Here is a 15,546-nt window from a genome sequence, read left to right as displayed (position 1 = left end):
TAATTCTTCTACTAGATCAACTAGTGCTTCTTCTGAAAAGACATCTAGTGTTCAGCACTGTGTGTCTGGTATGTTTACAAAATCATTATACTATTTAAAATGACTTATTTAAGGTTTTAGAAATGCCGTATATATGACAGTTCCCTTTGTGCTTTACCTCTAGTTTTCTTAGAACATGTGTGGTAGAAGTCTTAAAATCTGTGTGTCTATTTTCCTGATTTATAGGCGTACTGGAAAACTCTTATAACTTAAAACTTATATTGTATAAAATTTTTTACTTAGAAAACATATGGCTGTTTGCCATATGGCTGTTTGCCATATGGAGACATCTCAGTATTTCGTTTTGATTGCTGGGTGTTTTTTATGTATAAAATGTTTTTATTCCGGGTATAAATGTGTTTCTACTTATGATATTTGAGTGTTTGTTATTTTTCACTTGGATTGGAAGATATTATTAGCAGAGAGCTAATAACAGAGAGGTGTGGTTACTTTTGAAATAGCAGCCCTTATCTCAAAGACTAAAATGAAGGGTGAAGACTGAACTTTCTCAGGGAAGATTATATGTAAGCAATAGAACATCTGCTGAAGGATTGGAAGTCTTTCAAAATAATTAGTTTGACTAAGAAATCCAGAACTTTACAAATGGAAAGCCTTCACATTTGTAAAGAAAAAATAAAATAAAATAAAATAAAATAAAATAAAATAAAATAAAATAAAATAAAATAAAATAAAATAAAAAATAAAAAAAATAAAATAAAATAAAATAAAATAAAATAAAATAAAATAAAATAAAATAAAATAAAATAAAATAAAATAAAATAAAATAAAATAAAATAAAATAAAATAAAATAAAATAGTAACCTTTGGAATCACCATTTTGGTGGAGCTCTGGAAGCGAGGAAGATCTACTCCTCACTTTGTGGGAGTGCTGGGGGAGCTGGCATGAGAGAAGAGAGTATTGAAATGTAGATGGCTAAAAATATACAGGGTTCCATTCCTTTGGGCAGGGGCTCTTGACCTGCAGCCCAGGATGAAGTCTAAATTCTTAACATATGTCCACCCCTAGCCAAAGTAAAAACACATTGAATTTTGAATTTTGACAAGCCAACTTATGAAATAATTCAGTATTATAATAGTCAACATTTCTTTATAGGATCATAGAATTATTAATTTTGAAAAGACCTGATAAATATACATCAATTTACTCTATAGTGCTTTTCAAAAACTCTTTCACTTTATGTTTTACAAAAGTAACATCCTTTGAGTAAAATGTCTCTGTCTTTAATGACTATCCAAATATCCTCTAAGTATTGCACTTCTTTCTACTTCTTTAAACATCAGACCACAATTTATTGTTACAGCTGTATCTAGAAATTAGTTCCTGCTCAATTATTGTTTTTATTTTATTTTATTTTATTTTATTTTATTTTATTTTATTTTATTTTATTTTATTTTATTTTATTTTATTTTATTATTTTAATATTGGAGTAATAGAGCTAATGGAGCTAATAGAGCGTGGATTCCTTAGAAATCACAGTAAAGATGGTCTGAACAATTGGATCTTTATTTGTTTTTTAAATTTGTCATAACTACATTCTCTGCAGGAAGGGGCTAAGATGGTTAATTATTCTATTTTCAATGTATACATGTATGTAGTTCTCTTTTGTTAGAAAGGAAACATTGATTTCTATTTAGGACAATATCCAGAACACATTCCTTTAGGACATATGTCAAAAATACTTATAGAAGCAAAATGAAGAAAGGTAGTGCGTAACAGGACTTAAGTGATGACCATTAACAAAATAATATAAATTCCAGGTACAGATTACTATCTCCAATATAACAATATAAGACACTCATTAAAACATATTTCCTTCTTTTTCCTTCCCAGAAGTGAACAAAACCCACTACAAAGTGCCAAGTTGACATTAGTGGAATTATTTCTGTTTACTTGGCAAAGCATAACACAGATAATATTTCATTATTATTATTATTACCATGGTTAGGCTTTTTCTTCTGTTCTAAGAAAATTGGTTCTTTGTCCACTGGAATTAATACCATTTTCATTTACTCCTGACTGTTAATTTTCCATTCTCAAAGACAAGATCTAACAGCATGCTGATTACTGTTTCAATATCAGTATATATATGGTACTGTTTCAGTTTTCACTATATATTTTAAAGTGCATGTTTGTCAAAAAGTCTAATTAGAAACTAAATGTTTTGAGATTATTACTTAAGGCAAGTTTTATTCTTGTTCTTGTTCTTCCATTTACTGATAGTAATTCTAAGTACTTCGTAGCATATTGTTTTGAACAGTGACTTTACTAAGAGATAGGAAGTACAATCTATTAGAAAGTAACCTGTTGTTTGTGAGACTGGGTAGAAGAGTGATTTTCACTCTTCTGTGAGTTTCATTCACATTGAGAGTGAAAAGTTTGTGTAAAGCAACTCTAATGTAGCTGTGAATAGAAAAGGTTTCTAGGACGACAAGTATCTTATTCTTTCCCTTTCTCAGGGAAGGTGCTGAACTATATTATACAGTATGAGTGACTCCCTGAAGAGCTATGTAAGGGTAATTGGGAGGGTGGCAAAGAAAAAGGGAAAGGAATTCACATTTTTTTCCCAGTCCCTTAAGTAAAAAAAATATATATATATAATAATAATACAATAAACAAATACACCCAAATAATTCTGAAATGTAAATGAAAAGAATAATAATTTTGTATTTTTTTAATATCATCAAAATATAAATTTTAATTAAACAAACATTGTAAAATCTAACAAAATTAACCAATTTCAAGTATGTCAGATGTAAACACTGTGCCAAGCTCCACACAAGCATTATGAACAGTCATTTCCCCCTTTCCATTAAATCCTGACATGATGGTTCTGCTATACATTTCTAATGTAGAATCTGAAGTTAATATTCAAGTTGTGCTCATATGTCCAACTGATGATTATTTTTAATGGAGTTGATATTTTAATTCTTCACTGGACATTGAAACAATTAAAATATTTATCATACTCAGTTATGCGTGTTTTCCTCAATTTCTTTTGCTGTTGAGACTGGGATACAGACATGTATTTACAACAGCTACCCTGCAACATATCTTCAGGATTGCAAGCAACATTATCTTGACTGAGAAAAAGAAATAAAAAGAAAAAAAGTCTTCCTTGATAGGTCATTGGAAGCAGCTTTCTAATAATACTCCCTACAGAAATATACTAGCATACTGAAAGAATTAAAGTTAGCAAAAACAAAACAAAACAAAATAACACAACACAAAACAAAAAGCTAGATCAAAGTCCATCACTATAGCTGGCTATCTTCTCACTAGATTCAGCAGGGTTTTGGTATGGTTAAATGACCATACCATAGAAAAATGAAAGTGAATAGCAGAAATTGTCTCTTCCAGGTCATAAAATCATAGAATGGCTTGGGGTGGAAGGGACCTTAAAGATCGTCTAACTCCAATCTGCCAAAATGAAAATTAACCCCAACCCCAGGTCATGAAAATGAATTACAGGCAATAGGCTGGGAGAAGTAAGATCCAAATTGAGCCTTTCAGGTAATTTTTTCTTACAAAATATTAGAAAAATAGACTTATGAATTCTCTGTATATGTAACATAAAATGCTACATGTTTAATAAGGCTTAGGTTGACATTTTTTTCAGAGATCATTTAATATTTACTAATTTGAGGTTTCAATATTAAATGTTACCTTACAACGTTGATATACATCATGTAAAGTTACAGATACTTATTTTTATTAATTTGACATATGACTTTATCTAAAATATATATATATATATATCCACTTTGAGCAGCCAATTTCACACTAGACCCACAGAATGACTTCCTCTACTGCCTACCCTTTTCAATCTTGGCTTCAAGAGTTTTATATCATTATAAAACTTTATATCATTATAAACTTTACTTGAGATCATGGCATATTTCTTTTTTTCTTGCAGGAGTTAACCTACTCCAGGGGGTTTCTCAGTCACCTCCGTAAAACTGTTATTCAGGAGGCACCAGACTTGTCAAATAAAAGAGTAAACAAAACCGGTTTAAAAGATTTTGGAAGGAGTCATCAAGCAACAATGTATTTTTGTTCTAAATATGGTATGAATATTTTTACTGTAGTGGAAAATCTATGTTATTGTTAGCACGGCTTTTGTTTGTGTTGGTCTTGAGCAGAAACAGACAATGTAATTGTTTAAGGCTCCATGCTTCAGGGAGTCCTATCTACTCATCACTTCAGTTTTTCCTTCCAGCTGGCTGCACTACCTGAATACCAACTACTCGGCAGTGATCATCCATAAAAAGGCAACAGCACGCACATGAGCATCTACCTGCAGGCTGTAGCTGATATGCTGAATTTCATTCCCCAAACAAAAAGATGCTGTGAGTTGTTGTTTCTTTGTTTTGTTTTATTTTTTAACAAAAAGGCTGAGCTTTTTAACAAAAACTGAGCTTGTTCTTCGAGCAGAAGGATGGAAGACAAATACTGTGCAGGGAGTATCAGACAAGGGAGGTAGATGAATAGGCATGAAAGTGTGTGGTCAAGACTGGAATATGATGGTTGCAAGAAGTAGTATGAAGATATGGACACCAGAGAATATAGAGCTGAGTTCCTGCTTTGAGGAAATGGAGACAGAGGAGGAGGAAGAAGTCAGATAGATGTAGGACATATAGAAAGTTGGAAGTGTGACCAAGCCAGAAGATGAGCTTTCAAGCACAGAAGTCTACAATGCTTAAGGTCACATCTGAGATATAGATACATAAATGTACAGGGGCACAACAACCCCAAGCAGCACTACAGTCTGGGAGATGACTGGTTAGAAAGCTGCCTGGCATAGAAGGACCTGGGAGTATGGGTTGATAGTCAGCTGAATATGAGCCAGCAGTGTACTCAGGTGGCCAAGAAGGCCAACAGCATCCTGGCTTGTATAAGAAACGGTGTGGCCAGCAGGGCTAGGGAAGTGATTGTCCCCCTGTACTCGGCTCTGGTGAGGCTGCACCTCGAGTACTGTGTTCAGTTTTGGGCCACTCACTACAAGAAGGGCATTGAGGTACTTGAGTGAGTCCAGAGAAGGGCAATGAAGCTGGTGAGAGGTCTGGAGAACAAGTCTTACAAGGACAGGCTGAGGGAGCTGGGATTATTCAGCCTTGAAAAGAGGAGGCTCAGGGGAGACCTTATTGCTCTCTATAGGGACCTTAAAGGAGTCTGTAGTGAGGTGGGGATTGATCTGTTCTCTCACATGCCTTGTGACAGGACGAGGGGGAATGGGCTAAAGTTGTGCCAGGGGAGGTTTAGGTTGTTTATTAGGAAAAACTTCTTTACCAAAAGGGTTGTTAGGCATTGGAATGGGCTGCCCAGGGAAGTGGTGGAGTCATCATCCCTGGAGGTCTTTAAAAAACATTTAGATGTAGAGCTTAGTGATAAGGTTTTGTGGAGGACTTGTTACTGTTAGGTCAGAGGTTGGATTCGGTTATCTTGGATGTCTCTTCCAACCTAGATGATTCTGTGATTCTGTAACTCTATTCAGTTTTGGATTGCCAGTTCAAGAAGAAAATGAATAAACTGGAGATAGTCCAAAGGAGGAATATCAACATGGTCAGGAGATAACAGCACTAGAACTGTTAGAAGAGTTTAAGGTAGTTGAGTCTTTTTCTTTCAGCAAGGGGTACAGTGACAATCTGCAATTATTTGAAGGGAAGTTACAGAGACAGTGGTAACAAACTCCTCTTGGTAGTACCAGATGATGAACAAGGAGAAATGGTAAGAAATGGAAAGTTGAAATATTCAGATTCTACATACGGAGCACAACAACAACAACAAAATCTAGGAGAGTAATGGAAACCGAATAAGTGTCGTAGAGATGCTGTGCAATCTTAATTAATGGTGCTTTTCAAAAACTGATTAATCAAAAATCCATAGCTGACCATATCTAATGTGATGGTAGATCTGCTTCAACAGGGAGGTTGAACTGGAAAACAATCATCATTCTAGCCAACATTTCTAGCCAACATCAGGCCCAGTCAGCATGGGTTTATGAAAGACAGATCCTGCTTGACAAACCTGATCTCCTTCTATGACAAAGTGACGCACTGGGTGGACGAGGGAAAGGCTGTGGATGTGGTCTACCTTGACTTCAGCAAGGCTTTTGACACCACTTCCCACAGCATTCTCCTCAAGAAACTGGCTGCTCTTGATTTGGACTGGCGCACGTTTCATTGGGTTAGAAACCAGCTGGATAGCCGGGCCCAAAGAGTCGTGGCAAATGGAGTCAAGTCCAGTTGGAGGCCGGTGACTAGTGGCGTTCCCCAGGGCTCGGTGCTGGGGCCGGTCCTCTTTAATATCTTCATCGATGATCTGGACGAGGGCATTAAGTGCACCCTCAGTAAGTTTGCAGATGACACCAAGCTATGCGCATGTGTCGATCTGCTTGAGGGTAGGAAGGCTCTGCAGGAGGATCTGGATAGGCTGCACCGATGGGCTGAGGTCAACTGTCTGAAGTTCAACAAGGCCAAGTGCCGGGTCCTGCACCTGGGGCGCAATAACCCCAAGCAGAGCTACAGGCTGGGAGATGAGTGGTTGGAGAGCTGCCTGGCAGAGAAGGACCTGGGAGTGATGGTTGATAGTCGGCTGAATATGAGCCAGCAGTGTACTCAGGTGGCCAAGAAGGCCAACAGCATCCTGGCTTGTATAAGAAACGGTGTGGCCAGCAGGGCTAGGGAAGTGATTGTCCCCCTGTACTCGGCTCTGGTGAGGCTGCACCTCGAGTACTGTGTTCAGTTTTGGGCCACTCACTACAAGAAGGGCATTGAGGTACTTGAGTGAGTCCAGAGAAGGGCAATGAAGCTGGTGAGAGGTCTGGAGAACAAGTCTTACAAGGACAGGCTGAGGGAGCTGGGATTATTCAGCCTTGAAAAGAGGAGGCTCAGGGGAGACCTTATTGCTCTCTATAGGGACCTTAAAGGAGTCTGTAGTGAGGTGGGGATTGATCTGTTCTCTCACATGCCTTGTGACAGGACGAGGGGGAATGGGCTAAAGTTGTGCCAGGGGAGGTTTAGGTTGTTTATTAGGAAAAACTTCTTTACCAAAAGGGTTGTTAGGCATTGGAATGGGCTGCCCAGGGAAGTGGTGGAGTCATCATCCCTGGAGGTCTTTAAAAAACATTTAGATGTAGAGCTTAGTGATAAGGTTTTGTGGAGGACTTGTTACTGTTAGGTCAGAGGTTGGATTCGGTTATCTTGGATGTCTCTTCCAACCTAGATGATTCTGTGATTCTGTAACTCTATTCAGTTTTGGATTGCCAGTTCAAGAAGAAAATGAATAAACTGGAGATAGTCCAAAGGAGGAATATCAACATGGTCAGGAGATAACAGCACTAGAACTGTTAGAAGAGTTTAAGGTAGTTGAGTCTTTTTCTTTCAGCAAGGGGTACAGTGACAATCTGCAATTATTTGAAGGGAAGTTACAGAGACAGTGGTAACAAACTCCTCTTGGTAGTACCAGATGATGAACAAGGAGAAATGGTAAGAAATGGAAAGTTGAAATATTCAGATTCTACATACGGAGCACAACAACAACAACAAAATCTAGGAGAGTAATGGAAACCGAATAAGTGTCGTAGAGATGCTGTGCAATCTTAATTAATGGTGCTTTTCAAAAACTGATTAATTAAAAATCCATAGCTGACCATATCTAATGTGATGGTAGATCTGCTTCAACAGGGAGGTTGAACTGGAAAACAATCATCATTCTAGCCAACATTTCTAGCCAACATCAGGCCCAGTCAGCATGGGTTTATGAAAGACAGATCCTGCTTGACAAACCTGATCTCCTTCTATGACAAAGTGACGCACTGGGTGGACGAGGGAAAGGCTGTGGATGTGGTCTACCTTGACTTCAGCAAGGCTTTTGACACCACTTCCCACAGCATTCTCCTCAAGAAACTGGCTGCTCTTGATTTGGACTGGCGCACGTTTCATTGGGTTAGAAACCAGCTGGATAGCCGGGCCCAAAGAGTCGTGGCAAATGGAGTCAAGTCCAGTTGGAGGCCGGTGACTAGTGGCGTTCCCCAGGGCTCGGTGCTGGGGCCGGTCCTCTTTAATATCTTCATCGATGATCTGGACGAGGGCATTAAGTGCACCCTCAGTAAGTTTGCAGATGACACCAAGCTATGCGCATGTGTCGATCTGCTTGAGGGTAGGAAGGCTCTGCAGGAGGATCTGGATAGGCTGCACCGATGGGCTGAGGTCAACTGTCTGAAGTTCAACAAGGCCAAGTGCCGGGTCCTGCACCTGGGGCGCAATAACCCCAAGCAGAGCTACAGGCTGGGAGATGAGTGGTTGGAGAGCTGCCTGGCAGAGAAGGACCTGGGAGTGATGGTTGATAGTCGGCTGAATATGAGCCAGCAGTGTGCTCAGGTGGCCAAGAAGGCCAACAGCATCCTGGCTTGCATAAGAAACAGTGTGACCAGCAGGGCTAGGGAGGTGATCATCCCCCTGTACTCGGCTCTGGTGAGGCCGCACCTCGAGTACTGTGTTCACGTTTGGGCCCCTCGCTACAAGAAGGACATCGAGGTTCTTGAGTGAGTCCATAAAAGGGCGACGAAGCTGGTGAGGGGCCTGGAGAACAAGTCCTACGAGGAGCGACTGAGGGAGCTGGGCTTGTTCAGCCTGGAGAAAAGGAGGCTCAGGGGCGACCTTATTGCTCTCTACAGATACCTTAAAGGAGGCTGTAGCGAGGTGGGTGTTGGTCTGTTCTCCCACATGCCTGGTGACAGGACGAGGGGGAATGGGCTTAAATTGCACCAGGGGAGTTTTAGGTTAGATGTTAGGAAGAACTTCTTTACCAAAAGGGTTGTTAGACATTGGAACAGGCTCCCTAGGGAAGTGGTGGAGTCACCATCCCTGGAAGTCTTTAAAAGACGTTTAGATGTAGAGCTTAGGGATATGGTTTAGTGGGGACTGTTAGTGTTAGGTCAGAGGTTGGACTCAATGATCTTGAGGTCTCTTCCAACCTAGAAAATTCTGTGATTCTGTGTGATTCTTTGATATCTATGTTTTTGTACATTTTTTTTTTTTCAGTTAAATTATTTTGAATTATGTATGTCTGATTTTTTGTCATGGTTTTGGACAGGACAGAGTTAATTTTCTTTGCAGAGGTGCTTACACAATGTTATTTGGGGGATTTTGGGTGAAAATAGTGGTGATAGCACACCAAATATTTTGGTCCTTGTGGAAAAGTGTTTACAGAGAGCCAAGGAGCCAAGGACTATTTTTTTTTTTTTTTCCTTCTTATGCTGTCCTGCCAACCAGGAGGATGGGAGTGCACAAGAAATTAGGAAGGGACACAGCCAGGACAACTGACCCAGGCTGACCAAAGAAATATTCCACATCATATGGCATAATGCTCAGCAACAAAAGATGCAGTAAAGAAGAAGAAGGACAGGGTGATATTCAGAGTGATGGCATTTGTCTTCCCAGGAAACCGTTACACGTGATGAGCCCTGCTTTCCTGGAAGTGGCTGAACACCTGTCTGCCAATGGGAAGTAGTGAATAAATTCATTTCTTTGCTTTCCTTGCATTGTTTTTTCCTTGCATGGTTTTTGCTTTACTTCGTAGACTTTCTTTATTTTAACCCATGAGTTCTTGCACTTTTACCTCTCAGATTCTCACCTCCACCCCACCTGGAGAGAGTGAATGAGTGGCTGCATGGTACTTAGCCACCTACCAGGGCTAAACCACAACATTTCTGTATGGATTTCACGTGTAAGGAAGGGAAAAAAAATGCAACAATTAAACTGGGAAAAATTAAAAAGCAAAACAAACAAACAAAAACAAAAAACAAAACATATATCTCTCCAATCTTAAACAGATAGCTATTACAAACAAGTACTGTCTGAGAGATTCAGTGGAAACTACCCTATAAAAAAACAGTATTTACTACTCATAGAGTACTAACTTTAGGTGAATTACACTTAGCAAACCCAGCAGCAGTCATATCTAGCTGTTTCACTAGAATGTATATATTAACTCCATTACTTATGTTACTGCTGAACTTGTTCTTGCATACAGTTTGTGTTGTTTTTTTTTGTTTTGTTTTGTTTTGTTTGTTTGTTTGTTTGTTGTTGTTGTTGTTGTTTTTCTTTAATGCAGCTTCCAAATAAATTATCTTCAGATGTGTTTAAAGTCAATTTTGAGTTAGGTGAAATCTTCACAGCATTGTATAACAAACCTAGTAAATTACTGTATCCCTTTGCATCTCTAAATTCCATCATTGTCAAGGACATTTATTTGTCTTTAATTCATTGAGCCTCTAGCAAACTGTGTTGAGGAAGCAGTTGAAAATTTGCATACTGAAATACTGAAAAGGACCATATAGAATGTCTGAGGAATTTGCACTTCCCTTCAGCTGTTTAAAATGAAATATAAGATAGCCATTGAAATCACAACAATTTGCACTTTGTGTTATGAAATTTGTAATGATCTCAATACTCCAAGAATCATTGAAATAAGACAACATGTTTCTTTGAGAAAAAATGTAGTTTTAAGTGTATACATGAAATACTTTGGTAGCAAAATAGTAAAAAGCTATTTATACTGAGCCTGAGAAATGGAAAACCTTTATCTCCAAGATTCCGAAAACAACGAATATAAAATTTTCTTTTAGTCAAATTTCTTAAAGGATAAACCTAAGATTTTTGGACATATTTTCTCTTACAGTTTGATACATCTTCATCAATGATCTGGATGATGGCATTGAGTGCACCCTCAGTAAGTTTGCAGATGACACCAAGATAGGTGCGTGTGTCAATCTGCTCGAGGGTAGGAAGGCTCTGCAGGAGGATCTGGATAGGCTGCACCGATGGGCTGAGGTCAACTGCATGAAGTTCAACAAGGCCAAGTGCCGGGTCCTGCACCTGGGGCGCAATAACCCCAAGCAGAACTACAGGCTGGGAGAGGAATGGTTGGAGAGCTGCCAGGCAGAGAAGGACCTGGGAGTGATGGTGGACAGTCGGCTGAATATGAGCCAGCAGTGTGCTCAGGTGGCCAAGAAGGCCAACGGCATCCTGGCTTGTATCAGAAACACTGTGACCAGCAGGGCTAGGGAGGTGATCGTCCCCCTGTACTCGGCTCTGGTGAGGCTGCACCTCGAGTACTGTGTTCAGTTTTGGGCCCCTCGCTACAAGAAGGACATCGAGGTGCTTGAGCGGGTCCAAAGAAGGGCGACGAAGCTGGTGAGGGGCCTGGAGAGCAAGTCCTATGAGGAGCGGCTGAAGGAGCTGGGCTTGTTCAGCCTAGAGAAGAGGAGGCTCAGGGGTGACCTTACTGCTCTGTATAAGTACATTAAAGGAGGCTGTAGAGAGGTGGGGGTTGGCCTGTTCTCCCACATGCCTGGTGACAGGACGAGGGGGAATGGGCTAAAGTTATGCCAGGGGAGTTTTAGGTTAGATGTTAGGAAGAATTTCTTTACTGAAAGGGTTGTGAGGCACTGGAACGGGCTGCCCAGGGAGGTGGTGGAGTCACCATCCCTGGAAGTCTTCAAAAGACGTTTAGATGTAGAGCTCAGGGATATGGTTTAGTGGGGACTGTTAGTGTTAGGTTAGAGGTTGGACTCGATGATCTTGAGGTCTCTTCCAACCTAGAAATTCTGTGATTCTGTGATATTTTGACATAAACTGATAGGTCCATTATGCTTGGAGGTTTTGGCAATTTAGTTTTTAAATAAAGATGGTGCATGTCCTTTCAAAACTGTCTAGTCCAAAAATCTGAACATGGAAATTATTTTTGTGCAGCGTCATTATTCTCCCCTCCAACATCTCCTTAGCCACAGCATCCACTTTTTGATGCTGAAGGCAGCTAAGGTGGGAAAAGAATCCTCATTGTTCTAGTTGGGGCATCTGGGACTTGAGGTGGTGAAAGGGCCACAAAGGCATGCAAATTCTCCAGCCTAGAGGTGTCACTTTCTCTCATGTAAACCAAGTCTTTTGCAGCTATTGACTTCGTAATTTCTTGTTTGGTCATATGACTTGATGCACCAATGTAGTGGGTTATCCTGGGCTAGCAGCCAAACTCCCACCAGCTGCTTGCTCACCTCTCTTCCCCCAGTAGAAAACTGGGAAAACAGGAATGAGAAAACGTGGGTCAAGATGAAAATGGGGAGATCAATGACCAATTACCATTGTGGGCAAAACTGAGTGAACTTGGGAAAATTAACCTAATTTATTCCCAGTTAAAATAAATATTTAATTACTGATTCAGGTAGTGAAACAGGGAAACAAAAAAAGACACATTAAAACAAGCTACTTCTTCCCCTCATTGCGAGGTTCAACTTCACTCCATCACTCCATACTCCTTTTATGCCTGCAGGTTAACTCAGTGCCTTCAGCAAGGAAAAGGGAAAGCACGCTGTATGTCAGTGCATAGCAGTTTCTGCCCCTTTCTTCTTCTCATAGCTTTCCTCTTCTCCAGCATGAGTTCTTCCATGGACTACAGTGCTTTAGGACAATCTTCTCTGGTGCGGGACTTCCTCAGGCAGAAGGGTATATCAGCTCCATCATGGGGCTCCTTGCTCTCCCCCTGTAGTGACCATGACATTCCCTCTGCTGTTTCTCACTCCTTTTGTTCCCTCCTCTTCTCTCTGTCTTTTTATCCCCATTTTTAAACTATGCTTCCCTGAGGCATCACAGTTTTACCAGCTAGGCCCAGCCATGCCCTGTGTTGGGGCCATTGGACCCATTTGGAACTGTCTGTGTCTGGCATGGGGCAGCCCTGGCCTCTCTCCACTGAGGTGCCCTGCAGCCCTGCTGCTAGCACTGGGGCACGGACACACAGTACAAGGAGCTACACAGCCTCCTCATAAAGCTTCATCAAATCTTGTCTTAGAATTCTGGCAGATTAGAAGGTAATCATGTAGTTTTCTTCCTGGTTTGTTTATTTGCTTCCTTTAAGTATACATAAATAAAAGAAAATCATTTTGATGCAGATTAACTGTGTTTTATTTGCAGACAAAATAGAATATATCTATATTGCAAAAAAAAAAAAAAAAAAAAAAAAAGAGTATGACTGTATGTACAAACCCTTGACCTGTCCGTCAAAATTAGACAACAGAAAGGTGTTGCTGTTCACAGAGAAAATACTTTATGATGTTAGGAAAACCTTGAAACACTTACAGATTTTTTGATAACATGCTTATTCAAATTTTCTTTCCATAAAATCCAACATGTAATAATAGAGTTAGTGAAGTGTTTTGTTGTTGTTGTTGTTATTTTGTTTGTTTGTTTCAGAGAGAGGAGCTGAATGAAATATAGAAGATAGAAATCAACTATTGATGAAGTCTACCTGGACTTCAGCAAAGCCTTTGACATGGTCTCCCACAGTATTCTCCCAGAGAAGTTGGCGGCCTATAGGTTGGACAGGCACTCTCTTTATTGGGTTAAAAACTGGGTGGACAGCCAGGCCCAGAGAGGGTGATAAATGGAGTTAAATCCAGCTGGAGAATGGTCATAAGTGGTATTCCCCAGGCATCGTTTCTGGGGCCCATCCTCTTTACTATCCTTATTGGTGATTTGGATGATGAAATTGAGTACACCCTCAATATGTCTGCAGATGACACCAAGCTGGGGGGAAATGTTGATCTGCTCGAGGGTAGGAAGGCCCTGCAGAGAGACCTGGACAGGATGGGTGGATGGGCAGAGGCCAATGGGATGAAGTTCAATATGGCTAAGTGTTGGGTCCTGAACCTTGGTCACAACAACCCCATACATTGCTACAGGCTCAGTGTAGAGTGGCTCAGAAGCTATGCAAAGGAAGAGAATCTGGGGGTGATGTTGATGCTCATCTGAACATGAGTTGACAGTGTGTCCGGGTGTCCAAGGTATCAGGAATAATGTAGCCAGCAGGACCAGAGAAGTGATTGTCCCCTTGTATTCTGCTCTGGTGAGGCCACACCTCGAGTACTGTGTTCGATTTTGGGCCCCTCACTACAGTAAAGACATTGAGGCCTAGGAACATATCCAGAGAAGGGCTGTGAAGCTGGTGAAAGGTCTGAACCACAACTCCTGTGAGGAGTGGTTGAGGAAACTGGGGTTGTTTAGTCTGGAGAAGAGGAGGCCCAGGGGAGACCTTATTGCTCTCTACAGCTACCTGAAAGGAAGCTGTGGGGAGCAGGGGGTTGGCCTGTTCTTGCAGATAACTAGTGATAGGACAAGAGGGAATGACCTCAAGTTGTGCCAGGGAAGTAGAAATTTCTTCTCAGAAAGAGTAGGCATTGGAATAGGTTGCCCAGGGAGGTGATGGAATCGCCTGCCCTGGGGATGTTTTAGAAAAGGTTGGATGTGGTATTTAGGGACGTGGTTTAGTGGGTGACTTTCATGGTAGGGTGATGGTTGGACCAGATGATCTTGGAGTTCTTTTCCATCCTTAATGATTCTTTGATTCTATGAACTGGTATCTCTCTTTTAAATACTATGCTGAGTAATGGCTTGGAAAATGAGGCAATTAAGGTTTGTTTATGAAAAATAAACCATAATAAAATGGGATTATGAGCTACTCAAATGATTAAAAAAAATAAATTAGGTTCACATATACAGTAAATAAAAATAATAGATTTTTTAACCAGGGAAGGATAGTTACATAGGAATTTATCCTGAAAAATTGAAATGTGCTAATTCCCTTGTATGATAACAGTAACAGGAAAAATAACTGAGATCTGTGTCATTTATGAAGAATTAAGAATTAATTATGAAGAACCTGTATGTTTACAGGTTAAACCTAGGTTTTGAGTTTTTAGCTACTAAGAAAAGTAAAAATATGTCAGATAACCAATAGTGAAATTTCTCACAGAAATATCTAGTTGTCAGTCATCTTTATCTAACAACAGTTTTGCAGTTTTGGAGGGAATCCAAAGAAGAGACTCCCAGAAATTAAACAGTTTGGTGCAGTACGGAATATGGAAAATCTATAACCAGATCTCAGCACAACCTGATCCACAACTGAATCTGGACCTATGAAATCCACAGTCAACTCTAATCATTAGGCTATTTATGATATAGTGAAAATTCTCTCCTCTTTGAGAGAACTTTTGCTTGTGACATAGTAATTATTATTTTTTTTTCCGTTAATCTCAAGGAACCTAAAATTACTATTTAATAATACAGAAAAAACAGAAAAAAATAGTGTGAGTCATTGAATGAGTCTACATTACAGACTGATAAAAAATCCAGTGAGGAGGACTGTAGGATGATTTTACACAATCTGTTACAGTTTCAGGATCATCTGTTCATGCCACATCTTTACTAGCACTAACATTTCTGCTTGAGATGACATCCAGCTGCTGGAGAACCTAGGATCCACTCGTCATCCTACTGAGTGACTTCTTTTCTGATTCCACCAGGAGTAAAACGACTTGGAGCAGCACTGCTGCTATGCTATTGACTTAATGCTGCAACACTTCAGTATAGACATTAAAATAAAATAAATAAAATAAAATAAAATAAAATAAAATAAAATAAAATAAAATAAAATAA

This window comes from Anas platyrhynchos, chromosome 1 (genome assembly GCF_047663525.1).
Source record: "Anas platyrhynchos isolate ZD024472 breed Pekin duck chromosome 1, IASCAAS_PekinDuck_T2T, whole genome shotgun sequence".
Classification (NCBI taxonomy): domain Eukaryota; kingdom Metazoa; phylum Chordata; class Aves; order Anseriformes; family Anatidae; genus Anas; species Anas platyrhynchos.
The sequence above is the reverse complement of the archived record's forward strand: the minus strand, read 5'-3'. Positions refer to the sequence as shown.